The 13,471-nt window shown below is 39.4% G+C and overlaps 2 protein-coding genes across 9 annotated transcripts in view; one reads left to right on the forward strand and one right to left on the reverse strand.

Moving 5' to 3' along the window:
- Window positions 1–12,515, reverse strand: part of SUPT3H (SPT3 homolog, SAGA and STAGA complex component) — a 557,210-nt gene extending 544,695 nt beyond the window's left edge. For both annotated transcript variants that reach the window (XM_073905031.1, XM_073905032.1), the window contains exon 1: window positions 12,358–12,515. The gene's annotated coding sequence lies outside the window, so the exon portion shown is untranslated. The remainder of the gene's footprint in view (window positions 1–12,357) is intronic.
- RUNX2 (RUNX family transcription factor 2) overlaps window positions 1–13,471 on the forward strand; it is a 240,342-nt gene that overhangs the window by 40,042 nt on the left and 186,829 nt on the right. The gene's annotated exons all lie outside the window — the stretch shown is intronic.

Consider the following 13,471-nt stretch of genomic DNA (forward strand, 5'->3'; position numbering starts at 1 on the left):
TACTCTTTTTTCACAATCACAAGTCTAAGAAACTTGAATATTTTCACTAAAAGACCTTAACGCACTTCAACAAATATTAAATACTTAGTTTCCTTATAAAATACTTTTTAGTACTGACATCACTACTGCTAGCAGTCATCCTAGCTCAAAATCTGTCTTTGACTCCTTCTTCTGCATCCTATAATTTGTAAACAAATTCTATTTTATGTTCTTACATCCTCCCCATCTTGTTCTACTGTTATGGCCCTCTCTATAAGCACTACTTATAGCTTCTCTCTTTCCATCTCAGTTCATTCTTCACCTCGCTGCAAAATTTATCTTCTTAATACATCCTCTAACCTGACAGCTCCTGTGGGCAATGGAGGCTAAAACTGATATAGGAAACCTGAACCAGGGTTATTCACCAAGCTCTGAGATGGAAGGACTGGGCTCCATGAAGACAACTGGAAAAAACAAAAAACACAACTATTTATTTGTTATAACTACTATAAACCACTACTATAAACCACTGCCTGAGATAGGCAATATACGAAGCTTTTGAGAGAAGGCAACAAGACAGAGGTCTAAGATGAGCAGCATGCTAGCTGGCTGGCTAGATCTGGAATATCCCAACATCCTTCTGTGGCAAGGCCAACTATCTGCCAATATAAACCCTGGTCTAGTATGAGGTCCCTAAGGGCCAGGCCAAATGAAACAGCAGAGAAGGAAAAACCTTTTACTCAAATTGAGCCTGAAAACCAAAATTCTAAAACACATAAAGAAGCTAATGCTATGAAAGACCATCGACTTTTTTTAAGCCTCAGTTTTTTTCTACACAGACTTTTAAAATAAGTACTTTTGTCTACAAATAATATAGGAAAAGAAACATCACCATTAGAACTCAGGTTAAAAAAAAAAAAAATCACATCACCAAATCCAAGATTGGGGGAAGACAGACAGGAACCCAGTGACTTCTAGGAACAGTCCTACAGAATCAGGACAGTGATAAAAAAAGGAACCTGGCTCTCTCAAGGACCTTCGAAACAGTTTCCCTGTCCCACCAGAACACTGGCAACGATATGATGTCCCAGAGAAAACGTTAAAGTCAAAGTTTATGTATTAACCCCAGCCTCCAAAAACAGTTATGATTTAAGTTGACTCACGTCAGACTGGAAGACATGCCAGGCTATGGCACGATCCTGTGGCCTAATGTCCCATGACACTGCTGGAGCAATCTGCCCCTTTTTCACTTTGCAAATCCAGTTACCCTGTTTTAATGCTCTGAAGAGGAGACACTTCCAAAAGTAAATTCTTATTAAAACCACAGCTCTCTTCAGTTGTCCCCCTACTGCAAATGTTTCGTATCAAGAGTATTTATTGGTAAGAGGTAAAAGGTCCCAATCCTAGTTTATTATAACCACGATCATCCTTTCACAGTCAAGTTAATTTTTAAATCAAACAGGTGAATAACATTTTTCTGACATGATGAGCTGATAGCTCATTAGAATCTTTAAAATAATTATTTCCCATATCCGCATTTTGTTTGATTTAGATAATTAACTTCTTTAGACATAACTTCTTTACACATCAAAGTCCTATCAACCCAATGCTCTATTTCCTTTCTCCTAGACATTAAAAAAAAAAAAGTCAGTTAAAAGCAGAAGCACTCAAGTCAATTTTCTCTAATAAATACAGTTAACATGGAACTGAAAACCTACTGTAATCTTCTCAATGGGTTAATGTCCTGCAGTTGTTTTAGCTTTCAATTGAAATGCAGCTGTTTGCCATATTTTACAAAATGAATTCAGATGTGCAGATGGAGGCCTAGATGATTTCAACATGCCACAGTTTAAATGTGAACCCAAAGAGTAAGTTCATCTCTGATTAATACTTACATTTACACCTGATTATTAAGTCAAGGTCCAATACTATGTCACACCTGTAAAATCCTATTCCAGAGTAGAAAAAGTGACATCTTTTATTTTAAAATGATGGCATTAAGGATATACCCTTTCCCTCAGAAAATACTATAACAAAAAAATTTTTTAATTGTAGTAAAGTTATACGTTACAAATGTGAATTAAACAAAAATTTAATGAACATGCTACTGGGTTTCTAATTATAGCTCACATTTTTGGTGCTAAATGACCAAAGAAGAAATACCATGAAACACCTTTGGCTTAAAATAGCTCAAAGAGTTGAAAACTTTATTACTAGTTATAGAACCATCAAAACATGAATATCTGGATTGTGAAATCCATCAGTCTACCCATTTATTAAGACAGCAGAATGTTTTATCATTTCACTTATTTATTTGTTTGTTTATTTACTTGACAGAGAGACACAGCAAGAGAGGGAACACAAGCTGGGGGAGTGGGAGAGGGAGAAGCAGGCTTCCTGCGGAGCAGGGAGTCCGATGCGGGGCTCGATCCCAGGACTCTGGGATCATGACCTGAGCCAAAGGCAGACGCTTAACGACTGAGCCACCCAGGCACCCAGTTTTATCATTTCTTCTATTACATCACTGCTGAGGAAAATTAATTCAGCAGACCTATGTACTGATTCTGAGCATACACAGTTCCAATTCCAATCACTCATAAGCTGAACATCCTACATCATATAAATTAAGAGAAAACTGTTACAATCAGACATTCTCATTTTCATAGAACTCCAAAGGCAGGAAGCAATTATGGTTAAGCCAACACTATTATACACTGCATTCTGGTTCTGTTGTTTAAAAAAAAAACAAAAACTCAAGTTACATCATGATGTAAATTTCTCCTGCTGTGAAAAATAATGCCAAATGATCAATCACTGAGAATGTAAAAAATAAAAAAAATTAAGTGTATAAAATGTTAAATATTTGGGATGACACAATGATAATTCCAATATATTTATATATGCCCCATTTCAAGTGGACTTCAGAAGGTATAAAGCTCAAGAGTCCATACAACTACCTGCTAAAAGAGAAGCAACATACAATGAACAACCCCAAGAACAGAATATTCACATAATTTATAACTGTTTCAAAATCAATAGCAATTTTTCTGAAACTGCTAACTGTATTTTCATAACTAAAAATCATTTGTATTCACTTACCCCATATTAAATGAGTTCAGAACCTAAACTAACATGCATCGATCATAGCACTTCTCACACTACAGTGTTAACTATTTCTTTGTCATCGAACTGCTAACTGCTTAATGACAGGACACTGTTTATTCTGTAACTTTAATACCTAATATGCTGCCTACCACTGCCGATTCTCAGTAAATGTTGCGTGAATGATTAAATTACTGTATGGTGTAACAAGGAATACAAAGATAAGACATATTTATGCCATTTAGTAGCTTATAGCCTACTGAAGTTAACAGATCAGATATATTCAATGGAATGAGTTTAGAGATAATGCCCAAGATACTACAAGACAAGAGGAGCAGCTAAGACCCAGTCAATTATTATGGGAACTGTCCTGAGATTTAATACTTGTTACAATCTGAAAATAAAGCATATTTAACTGCATTAAACAACAACAACAAAAAAGATAAGTGAATAGCACATCTGAACTATCCATAGGCCACTGGATTACTATAAAATCAAAGTGCAGAAGTGAAAGTATGTTGAAAATTATGAAGCACCATAAAAAGCAGTAAGATTGGAATGTAAACATTCTTCCTTACCATTCATTGAGCAATTATTTTTCTTAAAAACTACTGGAACAGGAATAAGTACCTCCTAACCAAAATCAGTTTGATTCTAATAAGTATGGATAAGAAGCTAATTTTCATAAGGAACACCCGATGATCAAAATGGCAAGTTATTAGCTATACTATAAATAGAGAACCACCTTTTTAATATAATTATCAAAGGCTTCATATTCATAGACAGAAAAACTCTTCTCTGTAATATATTATACTATTTCCTGGTATATTTTCCCCCACCAAACCTGCTTCCCTGTCCAACATTCCCAGTTCTATTAAGAGCAACACTACTCCTCAGTCACAGAAGTCCAAAAAAATCCAAGGCATTTTTGATTCGTCAGCTCCTTTCCTGACGACATCCATGCAGTCTGCTCCTGGCATATTTATTTTAATAAAGCAATTCTAATGCAATCTCTTCCTTTCCAATCTCACCTTAAACCCATCTCCCACCTTTCTAATTAATTCTGCACACCATCTCCAGAGTACTCATTCTAAATATTTGTTACTCCTCTACTCAAAGCATCCAAAATTTCTTTCACCTGGAGGACAAAACTTGTCTAAAATCAGTCCCACAGGACCTCTGTAGTCTCCTTTCCCATAGCAGTCAAAGCAAATATCCAGTTATCTCCCAAACCATCCCAGGTTCTTCTGAATCTTTAGCCTGTAATTCTTCCTATTTACAATACCTTTCGTTTCCTCTCCAAATCCTAGCTGCCTAGAAAAGCCCAACCTAAGCTCAGTATCTCCAAGAAGCCTTCCCAGACTCGTGATCATCAGGAATTCTCCTTTCCCTTTCATCTAATGTTTTCATTTACTAATCCTTTTGTTTAACATTAAATATTTCAGTGCACACACATTATTTTAGTTTATTAATAAAATAAACTTCCCCAACTGTTGGCAGATGACTGCATCTGTACCTCCTCCTTCACAAAGAAATGAAAAGCCTTTATTTACTCTCTCCACTCAGCTCTCCAAAGCCACTGTTCCTTCTCCTGATTCCCTCCTAGGACATTCAAGTCACCTCCTTATTTAAAGCCAATGCACCACCTGTTCATTGGCTTTATACATTCCTAACTATTTACTGGGCACGTACTACAGGCCAAACACTGCTGTAAAAGCTTGGGATATGGTCGTGACTGAGTTGACAAAAAGATGTTATAATGCAGGAGACAAGCATATAAATATAATGCTGGAGATGAGCATATAAATATAATACCAGATAGTGACAAATACTTTGAAAACAAATTAAACAAGTTGTTTTCAACCAGGAGGTGACATTTAATAGAAGATCTGAACGAAGCCCGGCAGGGAGCTCTGGAGAACTTCCAGGCAAAAAGAATAGCAAAGTACCAAGACCTGAGGCCAATGTGGCTCAAGTGAAAAGAACAAAGGGGATAAGCAGTAGAAAATAAGGTCTGGTAGGTAGCAAGAGGCAGATGATATAAAGCCCTCTAGGCCATGGAGATTAAATTTTAGTTGACTATAATGTGAAACTATTAGAGAATTGTGACAAAGGAAGAGACTTGGAGTATTTTAGGTTTTAAGATTTATTTATTTTCGAGAGAGAGAGCGAGAGTGCTTGCGCGCGTGCATGCACAAGCACAGGGGATGGGCGGGGCACAGGGACAGAGACAGAACCCCAAGCAGATTCTTGACTGAGTGCAGAGCCCAACACGGGGCTCCATCTCACCACCCTGAGATCATGACCGGAGCCAAAATCAAGAGTCAGAGGCTCAACTGACTGAGCCATCCAGGCACCCCTGAAATATTTTGGGTTTTAAAAAGCTAACTCTCACTGCTGTGACATTATACTCTGAAGAAGCAAAGGTACAAGCAAGGAAACCAGTGAGAAAGTTACTGAAGTTGTTTAGACAAGGGAGGACAGTGGCCTGAATTAGTGGAACAAGTGGAGATGGTGAGAAGTGATGAGTCTTCTGGAATATATTTTGAAGACAGAGCTGATTGCTGATGGATTAGACAGGCGGTATGAAACAAAAGCAGTTAAGGATGACTGAAGTTGACGCTGAAGTTGGAGCCTGAGCAACAGGTTGGATGGTGTGCCATTTACTGAGATCAGGAAAACTGAAAAGGAAAAAACAAACCAGGAGTTCAGTTTGAGCCCTACTGAGTCTGAGACAACTATTAGACATTCAAGTGGATATGAAATCCTGTAGGAGTTTTACGACAGATGTTGTAAGGCAGAAAACTGAAGGTTGTGCTAAGACGGATAATTAATCAATACAGTAGAATCTTAAAATAAGGCCCAACTAATCTCTCAAGTTCAGTTTCCCCATCTGTCAAGAATAATTTCTGCCTCTCTCAGAGAAGTGTTATAAAGACAACAGTGGCTCCCACATATCAGGCATCCAAAAAATCTATCTGAATTGAAAAGAATATCAAAACATCTATAAACTATGAAAATTCCCAATAGGCAGATAGAAATGGTGCATTTACATATCCTAGTTGGCTACAGGAGCAACTACCTCTTTTTAACCTACAGACATAGGAGCCCAGTGACAGACTGCTCAGAGAACCGTGCAGTTTTATTATTACGTTTTTCTTCCTCAGTCTCAGATTAATATAGGTTTCTATTTCAAGTGCTTTCATATCCAGGACTCTCTTAGGGAAATACTGAGTTTCAAGAAAAAAATTTATTCTTTGCAAAAATAGGTCTTGAGGAGCACTGCAAATGTGCGCACCAATCATCCTCAAATACCTCACATTCAAACCCTGACAAAATGGCAAGCTTACTTTTCTCATATTAAAACACTGTTGTTTTTACATAAAATATCATACAATTAAGTGACTTAATGGTTAACTTTTCAGATAAAATAAATGCAAAATTTTTTAGCCAATTATATTTTTAATAGTATGCGTATTTGACAAAGATGTCAAAAAGGGAGCTCTCTTAAACATCGAGATTCTCTACCACTCTAGATTCACATTCCAAAAATATTTAACCTTATGAGTAGTCTCTTTTAAATATAAACAAGTCAATAAACTATCTGATGTGGTTAAAAACATAGTTCATGTGATTAAAAAGAAAAAGGAATTAGAAATTTGCTTTTGCCATGTAAAAAATCGCTAAATTTGTATAAGCATTTCATAGTTTATAAAGGACTTTCACCTATATTAGTTCACATTTGTTCATACTCACCCTACAAGGCATGTTATGATCCCCCTACCAATGAGGAAAGCGAGAGTAAAAACTGGTTAAAGCTCCCAAGTCTAACAAAAATCAGGCTTTGATCCCAGGTAGCTGATAACCTGAAATATTCTGCCCATGTACATATGTATTTTTACAAAATTTCACAAATCTCCCATTTTAGTGCCTTAGTTTTTTTCATTTGTAGACAATGCCTATCTCCTTTAACACACTAAAATAATGTGAAATTACTGAGAAGTTGTACACATAGTAAGTAGTCAGGGGACTTGTCATTAAGTTATCTTAGAGACTGATGACTTTAAAAGTTCAGGAAGTCTTTGCTTAAAAGTAAATCTGAGGCAGATGGATAAACAATTATAATAGACAAAACTATAACTATACAGATTGGCGGGAGGGGGACCAAAGACATCTGAGGTTCAGAACTACAGTTTAAAAAAAACTAATTTCATCCAAATCCCTCGTTTTTCAGGTGAGGAAACTGAAGTCCAGAGGGGTTTCTTGAACTGCCCAAGGACACATCACTATTTAGTGATACAGCTGGGACTAAAACTGAGGTCCCCTGACTTCTGGTCCAGAGTTCTTTCTACTATCCCACAAGAAACATACAAATAAAAGTTGATCATAATTAACTGACAAGACCTCCACAATGTGTTTGTCATAGTGAACTTTGTTGTGAAATATCTGCCTATGCCAACTCACAGTTTAGCAGTAAATAGCTGGGCTCTGGAGTTCAAATACAGGCTCAAACACTTACCATGTGACCTTGGGCAAATCACATCACCTCCCCGCCTCAATTCCCTCATCTTTAAAATGCAGGTTAAAAGTATACTCCTCTTGTAGATTACATAAAGTTATATATATATATATATATATATATATATATATATATATATATATATATAAAGCACTCAGGACAGTGCCTGGTACACAGAAAGCACTCAGTTTATTATCATGATGATGATGAAGAAGAAGAAAAAGAAAGAAGAATCCAAGCAAAATTACAGTTTCTTAAAAACATATCACAAAGTATTATCATTAAACATCTATATTCTCAAAGAAGGAATGTTATGAATAGGAGTAGTCCTTTAAAGATCTAGAAGCAAATAATATGAAAGAAGTGAAATATACAATCTTCAGTCATAAGACTGAAGACATAGCATTTAAAACAAGAATACACCTCCAGATTTTAAAATAATTTATATTTGTATAGTATTTTGCATTTATAAAGTACACTCACATAAATTCTTTCAATTTACTGCCCTATGAATTTAATGATCAACCATTTTTTTCAGCAGCTACTACATACCATATGCCAGATAGCATGCTATTTTCATATTCATTGCCTTATTTAACCTTCAATATCCACTATCAGCCAGATATTATCAGAGGCAGCAGTATAACGCCAAAAAACTGACATAACCATTCCAGAAAGTAACAGCCTCATCGGTATCACCTATTAAGTGGGAATGACACATATGTGGATAAACAAATGAGATACAGCATTTTGCGCAGTAGATGGAATACATCAAATGTCCATTAAAATGCTGGGTCTCCCTTAGCAGTAATACGTAGTTGTTTTGTGCAGGAAATATATCACAGGCACTTGGGTGGCTTAGTCAGTTAAGCATCCACTCTTGGTTTCAGCTCAGGTCATGATCTCAGGGTCCTGGGACTGAGTCAGGTTACACGCTCATTGTGGAGCCTGCTTAGGATTCTCTCTCCCTCTCCCCCGCCCCCCCAAAAAAAAAAAAATTTGGGGAAAAAAAAAAAAGAAAATATATTGCAACCAGATCAGTAAAGCACTAATACCATGATTTACAGTACTGTTAAAAAGAGCAACCTTAGGTAGTGCCTCTATACTGTTTTACAAATAAAAATACACAACAATTTTTGCAGATTTAAGGTCAGTCTTTACTAGAGATAGTAGGCTGACAAGCTGAGACAAAACTAATTAAATAATAAAATGTCTGTAAAGCAAGACAATTTGTGTAATTCTCTTCTGAAGTCTTCAACAATCCTGTGAGAAGGCTAAGATGAGTTGAGATACTAATTCCATTTTACAGAAGAAGAAATTGAGGCTCAGAGAGGTTAAATACTTTAACTGAAGTAACAGAGAGAATATGGCAGAGGACTAACCTGAGGTTTTCAGAATTAGTTTTAAGTACTTCTTTGCACCTATCCACAATGTATCTCAGAACATCAATATCTCTTCCAGATCTTTTATCCAATAATCTTAAGCGGTGCCTGGGTGGCTCAATTTGTTGAGCAACTACCTTCGGCTCAAGTCGTGATCCCAGGGTCCTGGGATTGAGCCCCACATCGGGCTCCCTGCTCAGCGGGGAGCCTGCTTCTCCCTCTCCCTCTGCCTGCCGCTCCCCCTGCTTGTGCTCTCTTTCTCAAATAAATAAAATCTTTTAAAAAATTAATAAACTTAAGGGTAAAATAGCTAATATTTATTGAGCACTCACTTATGTGCTTTGCTGTATACAATGCATCACATGGATTACCTCCTTTAATCCTCAGCAGAGTAAGGACTCAAACCAAGTGTGTTTGACTCTCAATAAAACATTTTACCTACCACAGTATAAATTAATACAATAATACATTTGGCTGAAGTATTTTTCTTTACTATTTAAGTGAACTAATCCTTCTTGAACATTCTAAATGCATAATAAACAGATTTCTGACCGACTTCACTATTCAACTTCACCATAAAATAAAATGGGTATTATTTTCAACAAGAATACTCAGTCTTCTGATTTGATTGACATGGTCTGACTTTCTTTGCAGCCTCCTATACCAAAAGATCATTTAAGCAGAAAAAAACAAAAATCAACCTGCCCAAGATTTCCATTCAATATACGGAGAGAAGTAAAAATTTGTAATTATGAGTGGCTTAAATGGATATGTCACTTGCTGGCCTTATTCCAGATATCTTATCTATTATTTAAGCACACAAGCAATAATTCTCTCAATACTTTAGTACTTTTGTGCGACTGCAATATGGTTAATCCTCTTAAAATTACAAATTACAAATTTCAACAAGAATAAAAGTAGGGTGATCATATTTTTATGTGGTACCAACTGGGACATTTTTTATAAGAAAGGGGCTCTATTAATAATTATGCCAGGACAAACAGGCCCTAAACAATGACTGTCGCAGAGAAGATGGGGTATACAATCACCCTATATAAGAGCAACCCATTTTGATTTGTATGTTATAGGTTATTCTCTGTATATGCTTAATCCATGAGCTTTAAATTTTTGGCCTAGATCTACCGAGTATCTTCAGCCTTGAGATCAAGGACACCATTTTACAGACACCAGGCCAGAGTTAAGGGTGCTATCTATAAAAAAAGGTTTTTTTAAGTTTTATTCTCCAACCTAACTTTATAGACATCTGCTTAAAAAAAAATCTACATATATCAAAGAAAGAAATCTTACAAATATCACCAAGTTTCAGACTATCTCTTCAAAAGTTTTGAATACCAATAACCACAAAACTATTTCTAAAATGGCCCAATGTGGGGCACCTGGGAGGCTCAGTTAAATGTTGGCTTTCCACTCAGGTCGTGATCTCAGGGTCCTGGAATCAAGCCCCACATCAGGCTCCCTGCTCAGTGGGAAGACTGCTTCCCCTGTCCCTCTGCTCCTCCCCCAGCCCCTTAGAGCTCTCTCTCAAGTAAAATCTTTAAAAAATAAAATAAAATGGCCCAATGCTCAAAGGTTACTACTAGAAACTCAATTTGCTTTACTATACAAAAGTTATAAAACAAAAAAACACCATCTTTCAAATGGAAAAAAACTTCAGGAATAAAAAAGTTGAAAAGTTTTCACTAAACCTAACCAAAATGATAAAAGATAGTGAAAATCCATGGCCACCATACGGTACAAAAATGATTAAAGGAAATGCCAGATAGTATTGCTATGGCTCTCCAGATGAATCTGGCATTAGCTGTACAACCTAAGGAGTAAAAAGAATGATCTGCTTTAATTTGTCAAGCTGTAAATAAGTACTAACAGACCCATGCTTTGAACTATAGTATTTGTGCAAAAGGCATTATTTGAATATAATTATGATTCCCTAAGGCAATAAATGTTCCAAGAGTTGTCTTCTTTGACTTAGAACTCAACCAAATCAAGAATTGGAAGGGATCTCAAAGTCTAAATTCCAAGCTTAGGCTGTCCAATAAGGCAGCAACCAGGCACTTGTGGTTATTTATATTTAAATTAATTAAAACAAAATTTAAAATTAAATTCCTCAGTGCACTAGCCATATTTCAAGTGCTCAAGAGCCACCTGAGGCCAGTGCATACCATATTAGTACAGCACAGATTACAGACTATTTCCATCATGGCAGTAAGTTCTACAATATCGGACACTGCTGCTCTAGACTTAGGCTGCTCTAGATGTTTGCTTAAATATTCCCAGAGATAAGAAATTTGCCATAATGAAGTGCAATGAAGTGCATTCTCTTTTTGCAAAGTACCATCAAAAAACTGTTCTTATAGTCCGTCAAATCCTGTCTCTCTGAAACATCCACCAGAAATTCCAGGAGTTCCGTCCTCAATTTGGTCTTCAAGTAAATCACTGCACGGTTCGCTCAATTCCATTTCCAAAGTTCTGACTCCTAACATACGCTAAAACCCTAAGTCCTTTCCACCCAGATAAATATATACTAATTTCTTTCAAACGAAACAGTTTAAAGTTTGTATCAGCCTCAGGAAGGTATGCTAATTTATCCACGTGTACATTAACAACACATGTCAGTGTCGCCTCTGAGTGTCAGATATCACATTCCACTATTCCTATAAATCTACTCTCGCTTACAGGACCTTCAAGCGTCTTGATTTTTAATTTAGAAAACAGGGTCACAGTCATTCTGAATTTCTTAAAACATAGAGACTAAAATGAATTACACTTAACATGTAATTGATCAGTGCCTGGTGCTGAACTAGGCTATTACTACCCCCATTTACAGAACGGAACACCCAGCCAAAAGCAGGCTAAATAATTTCCCCAGGGGTCGCAGATGTGGGCATAGCCCACAGAGAACAGAGTGGGGCTTTTCGTTTTCCTGGATGCTACACGTTTCCTAACGCTACCTAACGCTTCTTCCCCCCTGCCCAAAAAGCAATTTCCTTCCGTAAAGATTCTTCCCAGCAAAACACTAGCTACAGGACGCGCGAAAGGTGCCTAACACACCCCCACGCCAGCTCCCGCTGGCCTGCCCAGCTCCCCTCGCCCCACGCCCACCCGCCGACGGGGAGGAGTCAAGAGCCAGCTCCACGCTTGGCGGAAGGACCGGGTGCCGAGCCCGGCCAGCGCCTCACACGACCGTCCTCCCTTTAGCCCTTGAGCGCAAACGCCCGTTCCTCCCCCGCGGCCGCCCTCGGACAGGGGCCAGGGTGGGGCCGGGGCCCAGAGACGCGGGGCTCGCCACGCGCCGTTCCTCCCGGGTCGCAGACCTCTCCCCGCCCGCCCCGCACCGCCCCCCGCACCCCCTACAACCTCTGATTTAAAGAACACTTGTAGGCACGGCGGCGCGTCCCGCGTGGAGAATGTGGGGAGAGATGGTGCGGTTTCTGCTGCGGCGGCCCGGGACACGCTTGGAAAGGGGCCGGGTTGGAGGGCTGAGAGTGTAGAAAGGGAGAAGGTGGCTCGGCCGGGGCGGGGGGGGGGGGACAAAATGGCGTGAGCCCGACTCTCCGTGGGGCGGAGGCTGCGGAGCCGAAGGAAGGAGCGCTGCAGATGCCCCCACCACTAGCTGCGCGGGCACTGGCGCATGCGCGCTCGGCCAGGTGGCCGTGGTCTCCTTTCCCGAGCAAGCCACTTCCGCCACGCTCGCCGGGGGCGGGGCGTCGTGGAGCGCCACCCGCAGTCTCTTTCCTTGCGGCCGGCAAACCCTGATCCGGGCAGCTAGCCTCGAAGCGGGGCTTGCCGGGAGAGCAGTGGAGTTGAGCGGAGAATCGAAGGGTATTCGAGGGCCAAGCCGTTTTTTAAGAATGGAGCTGACAGGGGCGCCTGGGTGGCTCAGTTGGTTAAGCGACTGCCTTCAGCTCGGGTCATGATCCCAGGGTCCTGGGATCGAGCCCCGCATCGGGCTCCCTGCTCGGCGGGAAGCCTGCTTCTCCCTCTCCCACTCCCCCTGCTTGTGTTGTCTCTCTCTCTGTGTCAATTAAATAAATAAAATCTTTAAAAAAAAAAGAATGGAGCTGACAGAGCTAGGGTTTTCGAGCGGTTGGGTGACCTACACTGGAAGTTTGTTTTCAGCTTCAGGGCAGAGATTGTCCTGTGTGAGCTTCTGTCTAGGAACTGGGGTGAATCGGAGTCTTAACTGGATTGTGCTTTTAGGATGGGGAAGGGAAACGGAGAGACCAAAAAGACCCGCTCCCCCAAGGGACCGCAGTACGGGGGTGTTTCTGGGACCGTGAGACTCCCAGCGCTTCTGCAGGCTCCCGAACACCACCACTCCCCACCCTGCCTCTGCAGCAAAGTCATTGGAGAGGCGATGAGATGATGATGGTTCACCATGAATACCCCTCACTCCCATCACCAGACTCATTTTACCAAATTCAGGCATTTAACGACCGCGTTTTTATAATTGAAATCTTTTCCTATATCA

This window comes from Callorhinus ursinus, unplaced genomic scaffold (genome assembly GCF_003265705.2).
Source record: "Callorhinus ursinus isolate GAN/ISIS: 27379988/994484 unplaced genomic scaffold, GSC_fseal_2.0 scaffold22, whole genome shotgun sequence".
NCBI lineage: Eukaryota > Metazoa > Chordata > Mammalia > Carnivora > Otariidae > Callorhinus > Callorhinus ursinus.